This window comes from Pleurodeles waltl, chromosome 2_2 (assembly GCF_031143425.1).
Source record: "Pleurodeles waltl isolate 20211129_DDA chromosome 2_2, aPleWal1.hap1.20221129, whole genome shotgun sequence".
Taxonomy (NCBI): domain Eukaryota; kingdom Metazoa; phylum Chordata; class Amphibia; order Caudata; family Salamandridae; genus Pleurodeles; species Pleurodeles waltl.
In genome coordinates, this window is record NC_090439.1 from 1109881405 (window position 1) to 1109909032 (window position 27628).

Consider the following 27628-nt stretch of genomic DNA (forward strand, 5'->3'; position numbering starts at 1 on the left):
GATTTAATGACAATAGAGATCAAGAGGTCAAAAAGTTTGTTATGGGGTTCTGTTAATTTGGAGGAGAGTGCACTAGATGCATATATAATCATGCTATACGTCAGGGTATCAGTGATGTGAAGTATTTTGAGTATAATATCCCAAACATTTTTCAAAAACTGTAATATTATTAAACATTCAAACAGAATGTGTTTTAAAGACCTTTCATGTTGCTTGCAATGCCAACAAAGAGGGGAATCAATAAGCTTAGCCTTGTGTAATTTACATGGAGTCCATAAACAATTAAGCAGAATAAGCATATTTGTTTGTGATAAAGACACAGGAAATCAACTTGTTACAATTTGCTAACCAAATTTGCTTCCAGTCATATAGGGAAAATTCTGTAGCTAGTTCTGCATTCCAGAATCTACTAAACAAATTCAAGGTGGGTTCATGGGTAGTGTTTAATTGTTTGTAAAATTTCGAAAATGTATGTGGAGAAGCAGAAAAGGGTTTAATACAAATCACTGAATCAGGGGTAGTATTTTAGGGTAATGAAATGGGAAAACAATTGAGTATAGCATTACATAAAATATGGTACTTGTGGACTTAAGTATAAGGTAACATGAATGTATTTTGTAATTCAGTAATCGATATCAAAGTAACGTTATCATAGATATCTTCAAGATAGAAAATACCAGCATTTATCCATGATTTCCAAAACTTGATGGTATGATTGAGATCGCTTCATAGAATCTGAAATATGTGTTAAACATGAGAAATCAAAATATAGTTTAATTAGCTTGGTAGATAAAATAATGGAAGATGACTTAAGTGTATTAGAGTTAGCCATAGATAATAGAGTTGGTAATGGAAATGGTGAAACGAACTGCTGCTCCACTTGAAGCCATTTAGGTGAGTGAACAGCTTTAATGCATGAAAACCAATGAGAGCATTGTCTTAAAATAAATTCTATATGGTAATCAAAAATATCTGGTAAACCAAATCCTCCACTGAATTTGGAGAGTTTGAGCTTGGCATATCAAATTCTTGGAGGTTTTTGAAGCCAAAGAAATTTGGAAAGAATGCTAACAATTTTTTTATAAAATGAGAAAGGCAATTGTACTGGAAGCATTCATAAAGTATCAAAAATAAGAGGAGTTATTACCATTTTAATAGCTTCACATTTACCCAAACAGGATAGGTATAGTGGAAACCAATTATGAATTTTATCTGTAATCTTAGTAATCAGAGAATGACAATTTAATGTAACTGATTGTTTAAGAGAGTGTGAACATTGGATTCCCAGATATTAAAATTTGTATTTTTGCCAAATATTGTCAGCATTGTCCAACACCTCCTGATTGTAGAGAATATTCAAGGGAAAAATCTATTTTATTTGTGTTCAAGGTATAGCCAGAAACATGGTGGTACTTGTTATTAGATTGTGTACTGCAGTTATAGAGGTGGTTGGATTACTAAGGAATAGTAAAACCTCATTAGCAAAAGCAGATGTTTTAAGTGGGATGTTAGCAATATCGATGCCCGTGATATCATTGGAGTTTTGGATGTTAGAGGGTAAGGATTCAATAGCTAGCAAAAAAGAAGGGGGGGCAGAGGGAATTCTTGTTGGGTACCTCTATAAAGAAAAAAAGAGTGAGAGAATTGATTGTTAATGAAAAGCCAAGCTGAGGGGGAACAATATAAAGCTGATACAATTTTAATAAATTTGTTTCCAATGTTAAAAGATTATAGTGTGTGAAATAGGAATTGGCAGTGAACTTTATCAAATGCTGTCTCAGAGCCGAGAGCAAGAAGACTAGAAGGTGATTTAAATGTGGGAAGGACATCTACCACATGAAACAGAAGTTGTGTGTTATTGACTTAGAGTCTCTTTTTATGAAACTTGTTTGATCTATATGTATGATTATTGATAATACATTGGAAAGTCTTGTGGCCAACATTTTTACACAATTTTTACAGTTTTGATTTAAGAGTGGGATAGGCAATAGTTAGAAACGTTTGTCCAATCTTTAACTAATTGAAGTAATACTATTATTAAGGCTTCAGAAAAAGATCCCAAAACCATACCCGACTTACTAAAATCAGTAAATAAATTATGTAAATGGGGAGCATGTACATTAGACAATGCTCTACAAAATTCTGCAGGAATGCCATCTGGCCTTGCGGATTTTTGGAGTCTGAGTGAATGAACAGCTGTTAACATTTCAATCTTAGTTAAGGGCATATGTAGTTTGGATTTGTCCTGTTGGGAGATTTGTGGAAGTTTAACAGAATCTAAATAAATGTATCTATGAGCTGAGAATCAATAAGGTCAGGTTTGCTATATGATGAATAACATCTAAGAAATGCATTAATATTCTCAGGAATAGATGAAGCAATTGTGCCATTGTCTTTATGAATAGCACAAATTTGTGTTCTATTTGTTTCGGTGGGAAGATGATGAGCTAATAGTTTCCCAGATCTATTGATAGCAAACGAAAATTTAGCTTTTTTGGTTTGAAAGTTGAATTCCAGCTTTTTTATTTAGCAATGAATTATATTCATATCTTTCATATCTATGTTTTTGCAGGGTAATTTTAAAGGTAATGTTAGCAGAGAAGATAAATAGTCCTTCAAATTTAGCAATTTGTTTCTCCGAATGTAAGATTTGTTTTAAATGTCTTAATTTAGTGAGTCATCATAGAGATTGTTATCCCTTGTATATATTCTTTAAAACCATCCCATTGTATCATAGGAGATGTCACACCATCATGGTTGAGATACAATTAATATCTGAGAGCACATAGTAAAGGTCTTTGTGAGCTTCCTGAATAACAGCATCCGTATTCATTCACCATCTGCAAACATAGTGAAATCATTGCATGATCGGAGATTTCAATATTTCCAATGAGAGGTTGGGAAATGGATTGTACCAAATCTCTGGACACCATTAAATAATCTAAGCATGAATGAGAATTATGAGGGTTTGAAAAAGAGGTAAATTCATTATGAGTTGGAAAATGTAATCCCCAAATGTCAACATGTTTTGTATCTTTAAATAGGGTTCTAAGCAAGTGAAAAGCTGTTGGGGTGAAAAATGAGTGGAGGAAAGTCTATGTAAAAGGGGTCCAATAAGTAAATCAAAATCTCCACCAATAATAAGAGGAACATTACCAAGTTGGATAAATGTGAAGGTGATGTTTTTCAAAATGTGGGATTATCCAACTGTTTGTCAATATATATTAATCAAATTTAATACGATGGTGCCAATTTTTACTTTAACAAAAAGGAATCTGCTTTCTGAACCTAAATGTTTATCCAATATTTGAAACTGAAGTTTCTTTTCAAATAAACTTGCCACAACATTTTTTAGGTCGAGCCTAGACAGTGTGTGCACTGTCGCTTAGCGACCTGTTGTAGATGGTTTGTGAAGTTCAGCTCCACCCCACCATTTTGATTTCTGTAAGCCAGTGTCCTATAAAAATCCTTGCTTTTTTCTTTTTGTCTCTTCCCAGGAGATTGGACCAACTCCTATCTAAATACACTGCTCACCATTTTAAGATGTATTCAGGGACTACTTTGATCTTTCATCTGGAGCACTGGAGAGGAGCGCTTGTCTTTCTTTCACAGTGTGCTGTATTCGTGGCTCAGCACGGCACCCACGTCATGGATGCCGCGCTTTCACTTCTACATCTCCAAAGCACATGCTTCATGGACACTGTGTTTCAAGTGAAGTTCTTAAAATTGAATTAACTCTAAATGATGGTAAAAAGTGCGGGGCAACTTCACAGCAGGCGACTCATGTTCTCTCTCCGCCCTCCCCCTTCCGTAGCCATGGATGCATTTGATCGTAGCACTATTTGCTCCACTCCCCTGCACATAGGCTCTTGAAAAAAAACAACAGGACAAAAGAAACTATCGAGCCTAACTTAAAAAAACAGCCTCGTTTACTCAGAAAAATTTAGCTTCTGATACAGCAGAAAACACGTCAGGCTGCTTTATTTATTCTTTGAGCTGTAAGCTTCATCAAGATCTTTATCTTATTATTATTAAAAACTCTTGCATCTTTGTAATTTCCTTAAATAGCTGCTTGTTCTTACCCCTTTATTACTTTCACCCCAGAGAGCTTACAATAGAATAGTACCCTGACTGCCTTGCACAGACTGAGTAATCACTTTAATCTGCTTCAGATTTTGGTTTTACAGACAGCCCCTCCACATTTGCTTCAGTTAATGTGACCTGTACCAGAAGGCTGCTGAGTAATATACTGGAAATACCCTTTACCTACTTGAAGCACTTCATGAGCAATAGAGTATTCAATTTACTTTGAGCCACACAACGAGGAGGCTGTTTCTATGTGGTAAAATGAAATGCAGGCTTTTAAAATCTTGATACACTTGGTTGGTCAAATGTGCTGTTTAATCACACTTGTGGGGTGAAACCTGTTAGACTTCCGTGGGCCTCCCAGGCTAGTGTGAAAGAAACGAGAAGGTAACATTTCACAGCCAAAACAACTATCACCTCGAAAAGGGTTGTCGCACTCCATGTTTCTGTTCTGCTCCATCCTTTCCCACCCTCGTGCATTTTGGGTACTGTAGTCTGGCACTTCATAACTATTTGCAACAGGAAGGCCCAGGTCTAGAACATTGTCCTAGTGGATAAGATCATGTCTGGTTTTAAAAGTAAATGGCATCGAGGCATTCCTTTCACAATAGACAACACTTTGTGAAAGTGCACTCGGTTGACTATTTATTTTGTATTCCCTTTACACTCCACCCCCTCTGCTCCTTAATCTGTTTTGATGGCCAAGCAGTAATGTAAAAAGTAACGTTCAGAATGAAACATCTCCCATCAGCATTTCCGTTCCAGATACAAATACATAAAAACATATAGCGACCACTTCGCACTTTTCCTGCTGCACAAATTTTCTTTAAAGAACTTAAAACAAACTGGAGCGTTCTCTTGCATGGGACACTGTCTGTGCCAGGGGTATAATTAAGCATTTCCATGGCTCTTGCCGGGACCCAGTCCTAGGTGAGCAAAGGGTCATTAGAGAAGTGTTGGATTCTTCAAGATTTCAGGGTGCAGCACCTTATGTGGCTAAAAGAGGTCTTAAGGGACACCAAGTGACAGCCTGTGGTACTGCATCCCTTCCCTGCCCTGTCCATTTTCTTTTATTGCTTATGCTACTGCTGGCTCCTCCTTTGACACAGACTGAGAGAATGGAAAAAATTGTGGAAAGGTATTTTCTCCATTGACTAACACTAACATTAAAAACAGAGTCAAAATTAAGTGGAAGACAACTAAAATAGAGACATTGTTTGCTTAAAAAATCTTAGATATTCACTGTGCATTCTGTCACAGGCTTGGGCCTTGTAGTACTAACAATACACAAGTCACTATTCTCCACAGCACCAACCAAGATTTAATTCTGTGGCTCTATGGCTGCACACAGACCTCTGCAGTGCATGAATTAATAGAGGTTTCATAATGTACTATATTGCATTTCCCACTAATTAATAACTTTTTTAGTTAGTTCTCATTTAAGCTGCACGTTATTTTAAATGTAGCGACCTGAAGGGGAAACATTACAGAATATTTAGTTTTTTAGCCACACTTTTGACACCACCCCAAGCTCACTGCCCCACTGCATGCAGCACCACAGTTTCCATATTTTTTTAGTGCACTTCAACCGCTGCCTTGATCTATCCACCTAATCCCCGTGCCAGTGTGCTCTCTCTCCCTGACAAATGTTCAAGAACTTGCTATCTCCACATGCCTGGTGACCCCTTTGTTATCCAGGCGTTTTCGCTTCCAGGTGTTCTCTCACCCTGTCAAGTGCCCAAAGTTTGACAATCTATCTTCCCATTCCTTGTGTTCACTCTATCTTTAGTTTAGGCAACCGTAGTGTCTGTCTCCCACTGTCTGTGATTCCCATGTTCCTTTTCCACTGTACACCCTGTCAAGTAATTCCACTACAAAAATCCACTCCACACCACACAATTCCACAACTAAAAATATGCTATCCAGACTACATAATTCCACTCCACACCACATAATCCACTCCACTCCAAGCCAAAACGCCTGGGTAAAAGACATTTTCATTTTCGTCAATTGCTCTAACTCTAAAAAATGTGAGAGCTATTGCATTGAAAATGCTTTTTACCCATTGCTGGAGACGAGTGTATCTTACTTATCCATTTCTTTTGCGTGGATTCTAAATCTTATCATTGATATGTGTTTCTTGGAGCAAATATATATATGCTTTATGCCTAAATAAATGGTCTACAACTTTCAAACGTTTAACAGGATGTGTAATTCTTTGAGATTCAAAGAAACAATTTTAATATTGTGAGTAGTATCCATAACCCTTGGAGTGAGAGAGGAAATACTGACAGTAAACGATGTTGAAAAAAGAAAAAAGGGAGTGATGGGTACCAGTGAGGTAGCTCGGAAAAACATATAGAGACAAAACAAAAGAAAAAGAGAAGAAAAGAAAACATATATAAGTCTAAACAAAGAATAGAGAACATATATAATTGAGAAGATAAGGCAGGTGATAAGGCCTATAATATTCATAATATAGTATGCATAGGGCCCATAATTGAATCAGAAATAGAAACCATCTTGAAGGTCAAAGTGGTATCAGTTTCATGGGTCCTGTGTATCCATTGAAAGTAGGAAATGATAATCCAGGATTGCGCTGAGATTTTCTGGGCGGTAAAATGATTTAGAGATGTCATCATTCCAAAAGCGTATTGTGAAAGGATCAAAAAGCCTATATTTAAATCCAGAGTTTCTAAGTCTGGGTTGCAAATCCACAAAGTCTTTACGGATGGCAACTGTTTCCTTAGCATAGTCCTGAAATTAAAATTTTATTGCCATTCTTCTTCCGGGAGGGAATTTATTGAGCTGCTTTGCATATAGGAACAAATGATGATAACGAAGAACTTTGAACATGACTTGTTGCTGTTTGGTTTGGTCAGGCTTGCGATGTGACGGTATACAATGGGCGGTATCACTTTCAAATGTTTTCTGCAAAGGTTATTTCTTAATAAATTAGGCAATAGGTTCTCAAGATACCGTCTGCAATTATTTTGTTCTAAGCCTTTGGGCAGATTGAAAATTTGCAAGCTATATTGCCTATTTCAATTTTTCAAATCCAACAACAATTTGTTCACTGGAGCAATTTTAGCAGTAAGTGGAACTAGTTGGTCTATTCTCGCTTTATTGTCATTAATTTTATTTGCGTTATATGTAACCTTCATGGAAGGACCAGCCATATCTTTACGTATATTTTTTATTTCATTAAAAATATTGTCAGTGTTTGATCTAACAGCTTCTAATTCCTCCAATATAGTATTAAGCGAAGGTTCAGCAGAATCAACAATTTTAGACTTCAGAGGTGGAGAAGATACTACTGGTTTGCGTTTATGAGCAGCTGTGGATGAAGATTTGCCCTACATATTATAATAAAATCCTATAAATATATATATGAATAAAAGAGAAATGATAATGGAAGTAAAAGAAGACAAACTTATTACAAGCTGGTGAAAACTTCACAGATGCAGCAGCTAAAACGGAAAGTAGGAGGTTTCAGGGTTAAAGCCGTGCTCTCCTGGTAGAACTCTGCCTTCCTTGACAGGAACTTTGAAGAGAAAGGGCCCTAACGCTATTCCCACACCACAGGTGAGGAGCTCCGCTTCAATAACACCACAGATGAATCCTCAGAGGACAAGGGCAATCTGTTAGGCAAAAAAGATAAGTATTGGCCTCAAAAACCCATGCAAATAGCTTGTTGTTCAGAACGGGCATGCCTCCAATAGGTGGGCATCTTGAATCGCGTGCTCACTCGTCCCCCAATTGCACAACTCTTTGTGAGCATGAGACAATATTAATGCCTTATTTTGGTTGATGTTGAGCTGGGTCTGCTTATAGATCTGGGAGCTGTTTCGTCAAAAAAATGGCACCTTTTGCTAGGAGCAGTTAGTTACAATTGTTTACGGTGGGTTTTGGCGGGGCTCCCTGTCAGTACAGCTATTCCCTGAACAGATAAATATGGATTCTTTAAATGTAATTGTTTGAGAACAGCTGGGCTATGACTGGCATAATCTTTCTACCAAAATCCATGCCTTGTCTGTGTCTTGGCCATACCAATGGAAGCAGGTAAATCTTCTACACCAAAAGGAATTATGTTTTGTCCTGAAATGTCTTTCCCTGCTAAAAATGCGGGTGAGCATGTCTTACCTTATTTATTCATGACAAAGCAAGGCTCTTTGGGATTTAAATTACGTTTTGAATTTGTGTAGTCAGGCATGTGAGAAACTTTTGTGGAACTCGGGTCACCATTGAGATGAGAAGCCCTGCCAGGGGTGGCTCCATTAGGAGCATCGCCCCACTGGCTGAGCCAGAGGCAGAAAAATAGAATAATAGTTTACTATTGTTTTATTTTTCTGCTTCTGGCACAGCCAGCAGTGCAGGAAGCGGTGGGGCTAGGCCACGAGAGGGGGAGGAGGGGAGAGTGCACCTAAGGGTGCATTGTGTGTTTGGCTGGGTGTCTGAGGCCAGCCAAACACTCATGCACACTTAGGTGAAACACAGCCGGGCTGGAGAAATTGCACAGACCCCAGGGCTGAGTCTGAGCGGTAGTCCGAGCTGCTCAGACCAATTCTGGGGCTGCTTTCATGCTAAGTTTAGCATGAAAGCAGCACCACGATTGCTGGTGAGCCTGTGCTGGTGTCGAGGAGTGACGAGAGAGAGAGTAGGGATGGAGGCAAGGTAAGTGTTTTTTTTTTTTCACCTCGTCTCCAGTCCCCTTGAGTTAAGTGGCGGCCACCGCTGAGCCTTGCTCTGGTTTTATAGTGATGCTCTGTAACAGGCAAGGACACCAGCTCTTTCGAGATGATTTCACAAAAGCAGGAACTGTTACAGGTAGGGATACCTGCTCTATCAAGAAGATATCACCAAACCAGGCACCATTACAGGCAGAGATACCTAGGCATCGGCTCAACAGCCTGTGATTCTGGGCAAATCACTTAATCTACCCGCGCCTAAACAAAAAGAAATATGCAGCTTTGTGTAAGGTATCCGATGCTCATGTAAAGCACTCCAGTACCTTTGAGTCGAGTTTCTGCTACAGAAAAACTGCAAAAAAAATAAATACTTTGTGTCTTACGATAAGGCATATTAGTCTGTTCAGGATTTTAGGCATGACCAATGAGGGCTTGAGCGACTTGATGTCATCTATCTTTGAGAGCCTGAAAAGGGTTTGGGGTGCAACTGCTGCTCACTCTTGTCACCTGTCAGTTGAGGGCCAATAGAAGGAGGTGAAATCTGTGCCTTTAAAGTTTTATCTCATACATGCTGCATAAATGTGCAGCGACAGGCCGTATCCATACCTTTAATTCATTGCATAGGTTCAGTTCATGTCACAATCTGAATGACTGGGCCTTTTGTTGCCCCGCTGGGCCAGATCTGCACTAACGAGACGCTCTTGATCGGTTTGATATACAACCCTCCATCTTAAAAACAAAGAGGAGAGGATGCAGCGTTTACTCCAGAGCTGCAGATGTTGGAACTGGGTTTGAGTCTCGGCATCAGCTCAACATCCTGTGTTCCTGGGCAAGTCACTTTGTGTCTAATTTAGACCTCAGCGGACTGGCTACTCCATTGCAAAAGTGACGGCTATCCCATCCGCTGAAATCTAAATACCATAGAAACAATGGTATTTAGATTTCGGCAGATGGGATATCTGTCACCGTTGCGACAAGGTAACCCCTTCTGCCGAGATCTAAATAAGGCCCTTAATTTCCCTGTGCATAAAATAAAAAACAAGCATTTGCAATACAATGGGTCTTGCTTTTGCTACAGTTAGAGCTATTGGTGTTGTAATTGAAAATGAAAAGTAAAACATTAGTTGACATAAGCGAGCAGATTCAAAGCGCCATGGTCGCCATGAGCGGGAAGGAGAGAGACAAAGGAAAAAGAAGTTCACTCACAGTCAAGCATATCAGGGTCAGTCTGCAAGGCGGTAACAAAACTGCCCCAAGGAAGGACAAACGTAAAGCATTTACCAATGATAACAAAGGATTTTTTAAAGGCAAGCCCACGAACAAGTGAAAGTGATGGGCATGCGGTGGGCTTTGTTAAAAGCCCACAATACTTACAACAGGTCAAAGTGATTGCGCACTCGACCTAAAAAATTTGACCTTGTGTAATGTAACTGGTGCTTATGTAAAGCGCGCCAATACCTTTGAGTTCACGCAGTTTAAAAAATGCCAAAATAAATAAATAAAGACCAGACTAGGCAGGCACACCCATTAACTTACAACAGAACACTAAAGACATAGAGCTGCAAATCATTAGCAGCACACCGTCTTACAATCTCAACACACAGAACCATCAGGATACACTACCTAAAACATACATCACAATTTATTTTGACAGCTAGATAACTACCACACAACGCCTTTGAATAGAGGTAACACTTCAGGCCGTGCAATGGCCAGAGGTCAACCCCATGTTACAGTGGTACATGCATGCAAAACAATGCACTGAACACTGCAGGCTCCCCTTCACTGATAAACACAGCAACACCAGACCACCATGACTCTGGCCACTGAGAATCCCCACAGGCATAGAAATCCCAGAGAGCCCCTGCACACACATTAATGTAAAATCATGCGATGAGAGTGTGTGTCAAGATCACGAAATCCGACAGAGGCAGGCAATTGAGGAACTGCATGATGCACATACTGGCAGTGTCTTTTCGAATGGGTTTATTCTGCTGCTTGCCTTTTAAAATTAAAATGTAGGAGATCCTGTTTTAGTTGACACTGTATATTATTAATTCATCTCAAAAGCACCTTACAATCTCACTTCAGTCTCACCTTTCGAAGATTAAAAGTTTTAATTATTTATGAAGTCTTCATGTTGCTTTAATTGTCAAGTGTTGTTCACAATAGAATACACACATGTTTTTCCTGTGTGCCTACATCTATTCATTCTAACACCTCTTACCCTGTGATGTGCTTTGCTGAGCAAACGCGTCCGACGGGCCCTTTGATGCTCTTAGATGTTTCAGGTGAGTAAAAATAGCATCCCAGTGGAATAAATTGAATATTTGGGGGCTTATTCTCAAAGATGTTTTGAAGTATGTACAACAGTACTCCTGTAGTGCCCCTTTACACATACTTTCATTTGTGAATTAGCCCTTAAACATCTAAAACTGCTATATTCTGGGAACATTCTTATACAATTAATACAAAGAGAGGGTTTTCTGCCACTGTTGGAAGCAAGAGAAGCTAGTCTTGCATGTCACAATGTTTGTTTTGAGTCTTAGAATATTCATGAGATTAGTGTCGGTTTCCATACTGTTGTTACACTACCTGGGAATGTAGATGTTATGTTACATATTTCGGCCAGCTTTACAGTCAGAGTGGAAGTGAGATGGCAACCACAAAGTACAGTATCAATATCAACATTGCATAGCATCAGACGCTGTTGGGGAGTGGCTCATGCACATGACAATACAGGTGATAACGTGGCCACACAAAAAAGACTGCATGCCTTGGCAATCAAGGTTTCAGTCTTTGAGGTTCCAGGCTTCTGGAAAACAAGGATGCACGCTGATCTACAGACACAGCCTTTGTGTAGAGTGATGCTTCTCATAGCAGGGGAGTTTCAAGCTTGGAGCACCCACAAAAGAGACACACAGTGGTATGAGGTTTCTGCACCTTGCTGTTATCAGCCAACTGGGGCCATCATTACGAGTTTGGTGACCACCAGACTTGCAGTGGCAGTCCGACAGCCACATTATGACCTTGGCAAAAGCACCATGGTCCGACCACCAGCGCCACCACTTTTTCAACGGCCTGGCGTTGCCGGCGGTCTTAATCCTGAATTACAGGCAGTGAAAAGCGCAACCACACCCGACGCACTGCAACACTGCCACTGGCTCGATTACGAGCCAACGTCAATGTTGTGGGTAGTTTCCCACTGGGCCAGCGGAAAACTCGTAATAGGGACAGCCGGCGGAAAACCGAACTGGCCTCCGCCGCCAGCCAAACTCGGGATGAGGCCCTGAGTGTGTAACCCAGGAAAGACAAAAGGCTGGGTCTTTCCCAAAAGTTTGCCTAAACTTGCACCTGGAGTTCCAACCGTTACTCCTACCAGCTGTCCAGTGACAGTGTTTAGGAAGACTAATCAGCAGCTCAGCGGTCACCACTCTATGTACTAATCCCAGGACAGGGACAGTAGTCCATTCTCTGGCTATGAAGGCACTCTTAGCACACCACTCCAGGTCACGTGACAAGTCCAGGATCTCATGTCAAGTGACAGGCCTCGGACTCTGTGCTCACGCTCGATTACCATAACGGTAGGGTCAAAGATCAAAAATCAGGAAACCTTATACAGTCAAACACTCAAGGCAGTAAAAACACAATTGTACTCAATGCAGGGAACATTCCTCTCTCAGCACATCACCTGACATCTGGTTGGGATTGATGGCCAGAGTTTGACGACCTGAGTGCGGTATTCCTAATGTTCATGGAAGATCTAAAAAAAAATATTATTTCTAAATGCAGTACAATGAATAGAGTAAATACCCACAGGTGTAGCTACAGTTACAACAGTCACAGTCTCTGCTGATTTTTTATTAAACATTTTGGATCCTTGGATTATTAGCCCTGTTCAGTGGACCTCAGCCTGCACGATATTTTGTAAAACAAAACCTAGAGGACTTGTTCACTAATGCCATTCCAACCAGTTCATGTCAAAATCGATTAAAGTGTGCAACTTATAAGGGTCCAAATACACTCAGGCATGGAATACTCTGGCTTTGCAGGGAAGCACAAACACATCATTTTAGGACATGTTTATGTGCAATGTGGGGGTGTGGCCAAGATGGCAGCCGAGACAGATGTTCCTATTTGAGATCCATCCGTACCCGGCTACATCCTTAGCCATCCTGGGTCCTCAAGACTGCACTGCTGCTTGGGGGGATGCCTAATCATCCCCCCCGCCCTTCCTTACTCACCGGCTTATTCTGCTGCCGGTGCCTCAGATGTGTTCCAGGAGCACCCGTGATCCCTAGCGGCTGTGAGGGCTGAAGCTGAACTGATCCAGGGGTGCGACGTGGTGCACCCCTATGGACAGGGAGCTCGAGTGGTGTTTGTGCAGACACCCTTAGCACTCCAGTAGCTCTGCAGATGGTGGCAGCCTCAAGGCCTCACTATTGTGGCAGCCTGGGCTGGAACTGCTGAGGATTGGAGTGTGGGCCTCGGTGATGGTGTGAGTCACAGGCCGGCCCTCCCCTGTGCGGCACTGCCACTTAGGGCAAAGAGTGCCAATCCGGGGAGCCGAGTGGTGGTCTGTGGGCCTCCCTGCCACTTGTGGGGTGCCACACCTGAAGTCTGATTGTTACTGGAACCTGAGCCCTGATAAGCGGAGGTGCGTGGTGCTCATGACCTGGGCTAGACCAGCGCTGAGGAGAAATTTACAGGCCTCAGTGCTGCTGTGAGACACACACTGGCCCTCCCCTGAACAGAGCAGTGTTTCTGCAGGTGTCACCGCTGAGGGTGAAGAGCACTTGTATTCTGCAGCAACTGCGTGTGCTGGCTCTGACCCCCACAAACAGTAATACGCAAGGTGCTACAAGGCATTGCAGTCTGTTGCTTGCATGGAGGGTTTCTTTCTTACCCTGCATTGAGTTCACTCCCCTGTGTTTGAAGGTACTCACTGATTGATTTTAACTGTGATGCCTACTGTTCCCCCCAGGTGGTTGAACTGAGGATTTTGCTTTTGTCGCCTGTGATTTGCTGACTGTGTGGTGTGGCTGGACCATACTAGACCCCAGTCTGGAACTGTTCTTTATGCATCCAAGAGTGTTCAGCTGGTCCTACACCTATGTGGAACTGTGGCTCGGATATGTGAAGCTGACTCCCCTGCCTGGTACTCGGTGGCCCTGTAGGGTACTTGGTGACACATACTTTTTGCCTGCTGATGGCACCTCGCCTCTGAGGTGTCATTCACCTACCTGTTGCCCTGGGAGATTCAACGTGGCTTGCTGACCTGGCGGATGCATGTGCCAGCCTTCTTCACTATGGAAGGGGGCCTGACAGCATGGCGCTTGGGGGTGCAGATGCTGCTACACCATGGTAAAACCCAAGACGGCCAAGATTCCTACCTCGGTGGGGGGGAGGGGCAGCCTCTGGTCCCAGAAGCTGAAGTTGCAAAGGGAGATGGCCCTTTCCACCAGCTTGAATGAATTTTGCAGAACATATTGGATTCCAAGACCACGCTTGAATCTAAGATTGATTCAGTCTCTCTCTAGATGTTGGACTGCTCTGCGTGGATCACCACAAGTTGGCAGAGTGGATTCATGACACTGAATCCATCCTGACTACTGTGCGGGCCATGGTTCAAGACTTGCAGTCCCAGGTACAGGAGATAAAAGCTGACTTCATATCCCTACAGCCTAGAGTAGAAGACGCAGTGGGCCATTCTCGGCATAATAATGTGCAGTTTGTGGGCTTCCAGAATGTGGTGAGGGACCCATTCTAGAAATGTTCCTTGAACAATGGCTGTCCGAGACAGTGCTAGCTGGGCGAATTTAAAATTCTTCTCCACTGAATCTGCCTATCGTCTACCGGGTAGGACCCCACAGGCATGAGCACGTCCACATCTGGTGATTACCCGACCCCTCAATTACAGAGACAGGGATCTGCTCCTCCAGCTCCTTCATGCAAAGGGTCCCTAGTGCTTTGTGAACTCTGAAATCACTGTTATCCAGACTATACTGAAGAATTACAGTGCCACCACCCCTCTTACAGGACTGTGAAGGCAAAACTGCATGCCTTGGGGCTTCCTTATGCCTTGTTGTTTCTGCTAAACTCTGCATTATGAATGGAGATCAAACCCACTTCTTTCAAATGCCAGAAGACACTTGAACCTGGCTCCATGCTAAGTGCCTGGCTCAGGATTTTGGGGCTTGGCTCACGGCAGCTGAGGTGCAGATCCCACAAGCCCTGCTCTACTCTGACCCTGGAACAAATGGCTCGCTAATGTGTACAGGCAGTTGAGGGGGTTCTGCACTGTCTCCGCAACCCCTTTGAGGTCTTGAGATCTGAGAATGCCTCTGACACTGCCTCAGACTCTGATGTTAATGTGGTCTCCACTAGCAACAATGTCCGAGGTCCATTGGTGACGCCGCACCTGGCTGATGACTTATGACTCTCTACTGTTGTTTCTTCATGGGGGTAAGCTGGCTGTATCTCCACATGGGTGGGCTCTGATTGATGACTGGGGGGAAGGATCGAACCACCACGGAGTATGAGATGTGTGGCGCCTTCGGCATCCTGAGGAACGCAAGTACTTCTTTTACTCACCTGTCGATACATACTCATGTTGACTTGTTCCTTTGCAGCACCCCTCTTGTCTCTGCAATCCCACCCATGGAATATATGACAGGCATGACCTCCAACCATTGTCTGCCCCTGCACTCCCTGCGATGTGGCTGGGCCCGCCCCAGAACTCCAACCTGACATTTACAGACTGATTCTTTTCTCAACATCCATTGATCGCCACGGCTTCTTCAGACGGATCGGGCCACCACTGGTGTTCCGGTGCCGATGTCACTTGATATTGAGAAAGTCTTCAAAACCTTAGGGTGTGCTTATATGTTCGCAATGCTCAAGGCCCTGCAAGTTGGGCCGAGTTACTTACGGTGGCTCAAGACCCTCTATGGACTCCCCAGCACTAGAGTCAAGACAGTCCAGTACCTTTCTGGTACAGGGATGTGGAATTCCTATAGCCCGACGCCCGGGACATCTTGTTTGGGGTCAAGGGCAACAAGTTTTTATGTTTACTTTGTCCTTGGGACAAGTAGGCCCAACCCCCTGCAGCACAAACCCTTTGGTTGCTTGTTTACAGAGAGTGGAATTCTCAGCAGTTGAGGTAATGTGTTTCCAAAAGATAATGCTGTTCGAACTTGTATATATGGTTCATTATTTGAAAGCCTTCATTATTAGGGTGAGTGCTGTAAATAAATGTTTTAGGGTCACACTTCACTACTGACGTTGGTTCCAGTACAAAAAAAAAAAAAACGTGAACACACATGTTTGAAAAGTTTAGGCTAAGAGGCTAAGTATAATGCTCCCAGAATGCTCTCTGATTATATGCAAATGAAGTGTCATTTAGTAAAATGTGTTGATGCATGCTGGTATTTCCCAAAAATATTTCTAATGGAAAATCAGTGTAACCATTTTCAACACGATTATGGGAAGCATGAAAATAAACAAACACTGACAAAGCCAACTGATCTGACATATTTTTATAAGTCTTTTAGTTTCATCAATGCGTGTCTTGTTTTGACATGGCTTTTGTAACACTTTATTCTTGTGGGAGCTACCAGGCCCTCAACATTGTAACAAACATTGGCAAAACCCCCCCAAGAAGTTTTTGAACTCTTAAAGCACACGTTGCCACCAGCGGCATAACAAAGGCCCCGCAGCCGCCCTCCAGGGGGCCCCTCCAGCACAGCACCTGCCCTGAGTGAGTCTGGAGAGGGGGCTCCTCCATGTTCTTTGCAAAGGGGTACCCTCCAGTTTTGTTACGTCACTGATTGCCACTGTAGTTCCTGACACTGAACAAAACTACTTTGTGTGGCAATATGCTCCTTGTGGAAGAGCAGAATGCGATCGCTCACAGTTAAGCCAGCCGAAAGAGAGAGAAATAGAAGTTTAATAAAAACAAAATGTCTTTGTTAACACCAGACCTAATTAGGGACCAAGACCCACATGTAGGTAGCTTTTTGCATGTCGCAAACAGCGACTTTCGCTGTTTGCGACATGCAAAAAGCACATTGCGATACACAAACCCAGTTTTGCGATTCAGTAACCTGGTTACCGAATCACAAAACGGGTTTGCGACTCGCAATTGGTAAGGGGTATTCCCTTCCTAATTGCAACTCGCAGTGCAATGCAGGATTGTTTTGTGACCGCGAACGCGGGCGCAAACCAATCGCAGTTTGCACCCATTTCAAATGGGTGCTAACACTTTCGCAAAAGGGAAGGGATCCCCATGGGACCCCTTCCCCATTGTGAATGTCACTGTAAACATTTTTTCAGAGCAGGCAGTGGTCCTACGGACCACTGCCTGCTCTGAAAAAATGAAACGAAAACGTTTCATTTTTCGTTTTTGTTATGCATCTCGTTTTCCTTTAAGGAAAACGGGCTGCATTACAAAAACAAACAAAAAAAACTGCTTTATTGAAAAGCAGTCACAGACATGGTGGTCTGCTGTCTCCAGCAGGCCACCATTCGCGAGGAGGTCGCAAATTGCGACCCACCTCATGATTATTCATGAGGTGGGCATTTGCGAAGCCCTTGCGGATCACAGATGGTGTCAAGGACACCATCCTACATTCGGATTTGCGACTCGCAATTTGCAGGTCACAAATCTGAACCTACCTACATGTGGCCCCAAATTCTTAAAGAAAGTCACAAAAGTGCACCCATAGTATATGTCGTACCCCTATAAAATATTTGTGAACTGTATTTTAGCATGGGTAAATACGATGTGTAGATTTGCTCATGTGAAAATCTATTGAGCATTTGCAAGTTCATTTTCCCTCCAGCCACTTTCTTCCCAACCCTGGAAGAAGTTCTAATTCTGCCATTGTCAGGAGTAAATGTCCAACCTTTCTTATTATGGGAAAATATTAGAGAGAAGCTGGTAAAAATCTTTAAAACATGCAGGTTAGTAGGTTTGCAGACTCAAAGGCATTCCAGCCCTGAAACTATTGCTTACTGCTTCCTCCAGCCCCAGTATGCAGATCTGCAGAAAGGTGGCAAAATAAGGAAATTGCTACAGTAGCGATTGAAACTCCAAGTATTCAAGCCCTACTATGGTAGTAGCCCTGGCATAATCAGAGAGGCTATTAATTGCTGCCATAATTTGTCGCCACACTACATGGCACCAAAGGGACAAGTAGATCTTTTTACAGGACAAGTAGATTTGAGAAGCAACCTGTCCCCTGGACAAGTAGATATTTTAATAAATTCCACACCCCTGCTGGTACATTTCATATTTGCAGGGGTACCCGGCAGGGCTGCCCACTATCCCCTTTACTTTTTGCTCTGGCCACGGAGCCATTGGTTGGCTTGCTAGTTGTGTATGCGGGCAGAGGAATGGGGAGTTAGAGCACAAGGGAGCAGCCACGTGATATCGCTTGTACGTGGATGGTGCGCTGATATACTTGCGGGACCTGAAGACAGCGCTGCAGGGAGTGATGACACTGTGAGAGAAGTTTGGGGTGATATCTGGTCTTCGTGTTAACTGCGCTAAATCTTGTTTTTCCCCCTCTGCCCAGTCCCTGAGCCCGAGAGAGCTGATCTCCCTAAGGCATGCCTTCACAGGGAGTGACACATTTAAATATCTAGGTATAAGGATCTACCACTCCGATTCCTACATCTTGGGGGACAACCTATACAGGGCCCTTGGTTCTGTGCGTGGGTCGCTACCGTTTTGGAAATCTCTCCCTCTGTTGCCAATGGGCCACATTGACATTTCGAAGATGTTAATATTACCACACCTTCTGTATTACTTTTCAACTCTTCCTCTTGTGCCTCCCTTGTGTTTCATTGCCGAACTTAAATCGTCGCTTGTGGAACTGATCTGGGGCGAGGGTAGACGCAGCGTGGCTCTAGACAGGCTATGTAATCCTTTGCTAGAGGGTGAGCTTGACACGCCTAATTTTGAATTATACTTTGCTGCTGCCCAGCTGCAGTGGCCGTTGTGGTGGCTCAGCTCGCCCCTTGCGGTGAGAGACCGCAAATTGCGCGTCTTGTATCAGGAACTCCTGTATACACGTGGCTATTGGCCCCTGGTCCTGGTGCACCTGAGTAGACCCCACAGATGACGGAGGTCAGGCGTTGCTGGCTGAAATATATCCAGGGCTGTGGGCTTCCTCCACCAAACTCACCCATCATACTGGTGTGGCAGTGGCTGGCTCTTCAAGATTTTTACCCAACTTCATGATGTGGCCTGCTGGAAGAATGCAGGAGTGACCCGGATGGGTGATTTTTACAGAGAGGGGGTGTTTCGCTTGTTTGCTGAGATTTGTGACAAGTTTCATACTTTGGCTGGGCAGTTCCTGACCTATGAAGCTGTCCACCATGCACTGACCTCAGCTTGGGGACAGGAGCCGCCGGGTGACCGGGCTCCTGCTTCACACTGTTAACATATGGGGGCATGTATAGAATCATTATGCCCTGTATGTGGATCTTTTAGGACAGTGGCAGAAGCCATTTACCAAATCCAGAGAACGCTGGTCAGAAGATCTCCACCTCCCCTTGACAGACAAGCAGTCGACCCCGGCCGCGAGGCAGATTAAGGATGTCTCACAGAGCTCCCATTTTCGTTTTACTCAGTTTAATTTCTTACACCAGACATATCTTACACCCCACCGCTTATCGTGCATGTTCCTTACGTACAATCCAAGCTGCCCTAAGCTAGAGGTGAAGGTGGAGGAGGCGAAGGACGACCACAGACCACCATGGGCTGGGTACCCCGTTGACACTTATTTAGCGGTTACACATGCGTTAGGCAAGGATGCCACCGAGGATCATATCGTGGGTGGACGGAGGTCTCATGACTGTTTTGTGTTCAATTTACTACTGTCATGTTTCTTTTTTCCTCAACACTTGCTGAAACTATCTTCTTGAGTATACATTTATTAATGATAGGCATGTAAGGCGGCATGATTACGTGTGTCCGTGCAGCCTGATTCCCTTTACTATTGGTTGCATACTGAAACCTGAGAATTAGTGGAGAAATGTATGTAACAGATGTTCTAGCACAAATTAATAGCTCTGCTGCAGCTTGAAGTGTGTGGCTGTCTTTAGTGCATGTGAGTCTAACTGAAGAATCATCTGTTGTTATAAAGGCTAAACTGACGCTTATCTTTACAAAGGTCCAAACGATAAGATTCCATGGGGGGATTTACAAATATTTTGCGTTGGGTTAGCGTCACAAAAGTGATGCTAACCAGCACAAAACTTTTTCCTAATTTACTTTTACAGTGAAAAACTTGTTTTGCGCTGGAAAGTACCCTAAAAGTAACGCGTAGCACTGCTTTGCGTTACTTCGCGCCAAGGGGGCATTACATGGGTGGTACATGGGCATTTCCATGCAACTACTCATGCTTTTTGACGCGAAACCCTATCTACAAACAATAGTAGGCAGGGTTTTGCACCAGAAGTTAACACCATTTAAAAGCAGGTGTTAAAAGGAGAAATGTTTTCATTTCTCCTTTCTTTCCTGGCTTTGCATGTGCGCTGCATTGTGCAGCACACATACAAAGCAGGAAAAGTTTTAAAGTGTGTCTAAGCATAGTATTTTGTACTGGAAGGATACCCTTCTAGTACAAAACCTATGGTAGACTCACACATACACCTTTGCACTCAAAGGTGGGTGCGTAGTACATGGCAGCTGAAATCAGTGCCGACGCTAGGAAGAGGAGAGTGCTATATCTCTGTAGATTTGGCGCTCTCTTGCTCCCTCCCTGTCACAGAAAGCAGTGCAGCATTTCTGTAAATCGGGGCCCATGCATTGACATCAACTACTGATCCATTGCATTGATGTCCTATTATAGCATTAATGAACATTGTGGAGGGCATTATTGTTAGATTAGTGCCAGGCTAGGAGTGTGTGCGCTAAGAGCAGTATGAGTTTTAAAATCTCCTGCTGAGTATTAGGTCTAAACAAACAGACTGTGTGCTATTGCCTCATGCCCTTTCTAAGCAACTCAATGAAGCACCTTGAGGTGTGTTAACAAAAAGCAATAAACTCACAAAAATACTCCTAAATACAGCCAGACCACTTCCACCTATTTCCAGATCCCAGCATATTTAGGGGCAAATGATTCTTTCAGACAACATGTACAAGTCAGTATGTTTGAAGGTAGATTTTTTTGTATTGTCTTTATGTTCACAGTAAGCCCTTTTTCACATTCTTTTATTAACCATCGTGTTTTTAATTTAACTATTTTCACAGAATCCAGCAGTGGCATTAAATTCTTCGCCCAAGCCAATCCTCAGCCTCTTCACAAAGACACACTCAAAAGAAATGTACCCAGTTAAATGCCTTTATTTTCAGAGCCCTCAATAAAGGCCGATTTGGCTTTGTTTAGAAAATTAAAAATGTATTCCAAAAACGTTCATTAATATTTATATCATTCAAGTTTCTTAATCTTTTTCAACACTTTAATAGTATGGAAACCTTTTGTATTCCTTTGACTTCAGTGTTGAATAACGACCCTCCATTTAAAAAAATAAATAAAAATTAGTTAATGTCCTCAAATAAATATATTTTGAAACTAAAAGGAATACATAAAGAAACCATATGGCTAATCCTTATTTCTCTGAAGGGAAATACATCTCCTTTGAAATATACCTTTATGTTCACAGAATGCATTTTTTACTCTGGTTTTGTGGTCTTTATTTTTGTAGTCCTCTGTATGAGGTGCTAACTCTGTGCAGGTGACTGAACCTACTATGGAACAGGTGCAGCGGAGAAATGTCTGCTACCTTTGACGTCACAACCTTGATCTATACGTGACCATATTGACATTACAATTTGTAAAGTTATAATAAGACAAATATGAAGTGATGCACTTAAGGTCTATATAGAGGTGCATTCACTGTAGTGTGGAAATGAAATGTATGTGGTATAACTATATTAATTGGAATGTAACAATTGATTTGATCTTATATCAATCTTGACATTAATAGAAAGTGTTTAGCTTTCAAACAATGATGATATTCATAACTGAGGTGCATTAAATGTTATAGGCTAATGTTGAAGAAATTTAGTTCCCCATCATACTACTTATATGTATTAACAAGTCAATTTGTTTGCTTTTACTGTGACATGAAGTTTAAATAAGAATTGTTAAACACAATTTTACAATTGAGAACTATATTTGTGTTTTGATTAACATAAATAAAGAGTGTCATTCTAATTTTGATTTGCTTAGTTTAGCCATGCTAGGCCTGTGAAGCTCCAGTTTCACAAATGTGGGGAACTGTTCTTTTCTGCTAATGTGTCATCTCTTTCCAGATGCCGTTCACATGCAATGTTAGCTTGGAAATAGATGTGCTATTGTCTTACTCATAGAGAGCCTGAGAAATTAACCTTGAAGACAGTACATTGAGAGACTATTCATACTGTTGCAAAGTCGTACAGGACAGCAAGTACGGATACCTTCTTAGGACGGTCTTGGGAACTCACACGAACGTTGCAGATGCCTGTTGATGATATGAAGGGATTGGGCAATCAGATTTTCTGATCCATAAGGCTTTGCCAGTGGACAATCATCATTTACTTTGGACTTTCATTTACCTAATTCAGTTAGTTGCAGGGGGAGATTTCTTTAGACTTTGCCCTTGCCAGCACTTTCCCAATGCTTGCTGAGTGAACTTTTTCTTTGACCCATGATAAGACTTAACTGAGTTTCTGAAATGCTGACACCTTCTCTTTTTACTTATTTTTTGCCAATTTTGGTTACTTCATTTTGCCCGAGATGTCCTTTTTCAGCTTTATTCTTTATTTCTCTTTTTACTTTTTGTCGCCATGTTTCATAACCCAGCACACACCAATTAGTAACTTGCTGTCTTTGAGGGATCCTCATAGTCTTGGCTAGCTATTTAGATTATTTAATTTCCACTACTATTTAGATAAGTTGGTCATTGCTTATTCTCTGAACACCAGGTGTTGCTTTTGTTGTTCTGCATAGCTGTAATCAAATGCTTAGTCTGCCTAATTGTGATCCGTTTATGTTTCTTTGCAAGGTTCAGTCACCTATGGTGTATCTTTACAGCCTTTTCTTGAGAATTATTTACATTAACCTGAGTATAAGGTTGGAATAAAACCCTTTAATTTTATTTCCGACGTGGGTTTTCACTGGGTGGCCGAATAGATCATACTGTAAATGTAATGTTGGTTGAATGTAAATGCTTGATTGATTTTTACTCCCCCACGCTGGGGTGAAAAGATTTGTTGACCTCGTTTAGAGCATACTGGAAAATGCTCCAGCAAAACTACTTATCTACCTAACCATCTCCAACTTCTAACTTTGTGCATTGCCGGGTAGTATATATGCTGATGTTTGTGTTATGATTAACAGGTGGTGGGGAAGCAAAGGAAGTTACCCATGACACATTACTATGCAGTGTAAACTCATTAGCAAGGCAGTGCACACATTGCAAAACAGCATTACCACCCACTCCTCCAAAATCCAACCATCAGTTGACGCTTGCATCGTCGGGTGTGTAGGCTGATGTGCTGGTGTACAGTACACACTGACTTATTGAAGTCTTCACTGTAAATAAATTTGATATGTGTGAATTTGAACAACTTCCAAGAGCTTCTAAGACCTGTGCTCCTGAGACTCAGAACATATGCAGGCATTTACACAACGCAATAACCCATTTTTAGAATTGAATTCGAAATTCATTGATTATATACAAATTCAAATAAATCACAAGCAATACAGCACGATTTACAAACAGGTGAAAAAATAGAGTGTTTTTGATACAACTTGAAAGAGCAAATATGACCCTAAATGTGAAACTAAATCCCATAATGTAGATGTCCTCTTTAAGGGGCAGAGTTCTAACATATACATGTGTATTGTGAGCAGTAAATACAACAGTGGCAACATACCTAAAGCGTATATTGCAGAGAGGTGTATAGATTTATTCTGGCGTAAAGTAGTACATTCAGCACAGGGAGTTCATTACCATAAAATGTAAAAGGAAAGCTGTCATGGTAAAGCTAACTGGGGCACTTTCATCGCACTTCTGTCTTTTTGTGTCAACTTATTGTATGATATAAGCTTCCAAATGGGATCCATCACTGTGTTAAACATTTAATAATCTAAAACATTAAAAAACATAACTAAAGGTAACACAAAGTGGGAGCCGTTCCCTGTAAGATTCATAAGAGTTGTAGCAGGCCAGAAAAAATATTTTTCTTCCGAATAATCTGGCTTTCACGATAACATTTAATACAGTAAATCCAGTTGGTGTATACCCCTGTGATCTTAAATAGTCGAAGTAGAGTGAGTTTCAGATCTAATAAGGCACAAATGGGTCAGAAATGTAATTAATACGTCGTTTCTGGTGATACACGTTCACACAAGAAAAGGGTGACCTTGCAACAGATAATGAAGTTTATCAATTGCTGGCTAATAAATGAATTCCAACCCTAAATTTAGTACCCATCGCGCCCAATACTCTAAGAGTTGCTACACCAGCAGTTTCATTCCCTATTTACTCCTGTAGGAACCTTTTAACCTTCATGGCCGTGCTCTTAGTAACACCACCAGGATTATTCAAGAGTAAGGCACAGCCAACCTAGGTCTAAGACTGTATGAACCCTGGAAAACTAGAGACATTCATTTGATATAACATATTGATGAAAGTTTCTCTAAATGTTGAACCGTTGAGCTCACTCAAAATTCGAAGCCATACCAATACTGAGCACCCAGCTGGGTAACGGTGATCAGTCAGATTCTAAATTCAGAGCCTAGGAAAAGCCTCAGAGTAGAGTTTGAAGACTGAGTAGAGTGTAAATATTTATTTTTGGTAATGATGACTTTAGACTTGGAAACTAAGTTGGACCAAGACCACGGTGCCGTCAACATTCCTGTAGAACTGATCATCAAGGATGCTGTGGCTACTATAACACACATTTTAGTACTTGGGGACCCCAGGCTCCAAAAGATTGCACACCAACTTTTCAAAAACGAGAGTGTGTCCAATCATTTATTAGTAAAATAGGTTGAAACTGAAAGCACCACCTGGCCTGGCATTCCCAGACCCTACGGTAGAATCCACCATCTGTCCACTTCAAGGTAGGGCACTTGCTGTTATAGCCAGCCTATATCCTGCTCAATGTCCAAGGGGACAAGTAGGTCTGGTATAGCTAGTTTGAAGCGGTTGTTATACTGCCATGGTGTATTGCCTCGCTCTGACCCAGTTCTCGTCTGATATGCATGTCCTATGGCAGTCTCCTGCGTAACCTTTACACAATTAAAACCTGGACCACTAGGCTTTACCGTCCTGTGTCCCAGGCCATGCGTGGTGAAAAGCTTTGTGTTTCCGCCTCTGCGGCAAATGTAATAATACTGTTTTTTTTTTGGGTAATATATATATATATATATATATATATATATATATATATATATATATATATATATATATATATATATATAGCTTAGTTACAGAATTTGACAACCAGTAGAGCAGTAGGTAAAAAGAATAAAAGAAAACTTCGGACTTGCAAAGAATAACAGTAATACTGCTGTTCCCTACCCACAACTGAACTTCAGCTCTTGCCACCCTCTTATTAGTTCAGCCCGTTCCTCAACATCTGTACTCCCAGAGCCCTCCTCAGGGTAAAAGGACAAGCTGGGATCTAATAACCCTAAATCCAGCAGATCACAATCAGCCGCTGTATCATATACTATTACAAGTTTTCAACCCACGCGTCTCTTTACTCTACAATGTCAATAGATTTAAAGTCTTGAGCGTCCGGGGCAGTGATAAAGATGGGCCTTCCTGTAGAAGGTAGGTGAGTACTCGATCCCAAATAGTTTCATCCAGTTTCCTGTCCATTATATTATTAGCCAATTTCTCCATCACTCGGAAGTGCCTCAACGTGTGTGCCAATGTGTTAGGTGTGGAGATTTGGATTACTTCCAGTATAAAGCTACAGTGACCGTAGCTGTCCTCAATCAGTTCCATAAAATTACCCTAAAAGTACTGGTTTGGTATCTCAAGGTGGGTAGTCTTATTCCTAGCAGAACTGTGGCCAGGTCTTACGCAATACGGTATCCCAGAATTGTCTTATAGCTTCAAGAATTTCAGACCAAAATTGGGTCATAGGTAGGCAATACTACCAGATGTACCTTCCAACGCCTATCGCGACGCATCCTCTCTGGGATTTAGGGCTGGCATTAGGATAGAATCTGTGAAGCATAGCGGAACCCAATACGGTTTTATAACTCGTAAATAATGACCCTCTACATTTCACAAACAATCTCCTTTAGAGAGCTCAGGATGACCACTCCTTGCATCATCTTGCCATTAGCAAGGAAGCACCCTTAGGATGACACCACCTTCTGTGGGTGAGAGGTTGTGTACTTCCTTTTTTTCTGTGAGTGGTTGTGTACTTCTTTTTTTTTTTTTTTTTTTTAAGGAGCCCCCCCCACCCTTAAGAGAGCCAAAGAGCCATCATTTATTTCCCTATGGAATGTTCACAGAACAGCTACTTGGTATATATGAGGATATGTTTTCCAGCTTTTCATTAAAGGCCACAATAAATGCTTGTCGATTGATTTTTTTCTTGAGCTTGCACTATTACATTTCATGTTTCGCTAGATCCAAGGGGGGCGAGAAGTTCAGAAAAACTGCACAGTCCTTGTGATTGAGGCTTAAATGTACATGTCTTATAAACTTTCAATAGTCCCACATTGTCCTCTTTTTGAACTGCCATTTTGGCTCTGGCTCCAGTCAATCTTGAAAACATCAGGATGTTTTTCATGAACAGCTGGCACTCAATGTCTCATTGGCTGATAATCCTTATTTGTCATAAATGCTCCCCTTTTAGTAAAAAAACAAATGCAGCAATGTCCATGTCTCAAATGAGGTTTTATTGTGAGATAAAGGATGTGAAACAAATATTCAGAATTAAAGTCCACCACCACAATGCAGCTTTGATGGGTTTCAGGTCATCTTTCTTTGTCATTTTTCAGTTGAGTGAATATCGAATTATGTTTTTGTCCAACAGTGTAAAATGGCGGACAAAAGTCCTCCCGCCAATACAGAGCCACTTTGTACCAGGCTCACAATTATTTGATATCCTATTGATCATAAACACATAAATCAGGTTTAACCCCTTCGCTGCCCTTTTCCCTCTCAGGTGCCAGGCCTTTTTTTGGCTATTTGGGGCAGGGCGCGTTCGGCCCTCATAACTTTTTGTACACATAAGCTATCCACGCCAAATTTGCGTCCTTTTTTCCCCCCAACATCCTAGGGATTCTAGAGGTACCCAGACTTTGTGGGTTCCCCTGAAGGAGACCAAGAAATTAGCCAAAATACAGTGAAAAATTCGTTTTTTTAAAACAAAATGGGAAAAAGGGCTGCAGAAGAAGGCTTGTGGTTTTTTCCCTGAGAATGGCATCAACAAAGGGTTTGCGGTGCTAAAATCACCAGCTTCCCAGCTTTCAGGAACGGGCAGACTTGAATCTGAAAACCTAATTATTCAACACAATTTTGGCATTTTAGTGGGACATATCCCATTTTTTTACGATTTTTTGTGCTTTCAGCCTCCTTCCAGTCAGTGACAGAAATTGGTGTGAAACCAATGCTGGATCCCAGAAACCTTAACATTTCTGAAAAGTAGACAACATTTTGAATTCAGCAATGGGTAATTTGTGTAGATCCTACCAGGGTTTCCTACAGCAAATAACAACTGAAATAAAAAAATATTGAAATTGAGATTAAAAAAAACACAATTTTCTCTACGTTTTACTCTGTAACTTTTTCCTACAATGTCAGATTTTTTAAAGCAATATTCCATT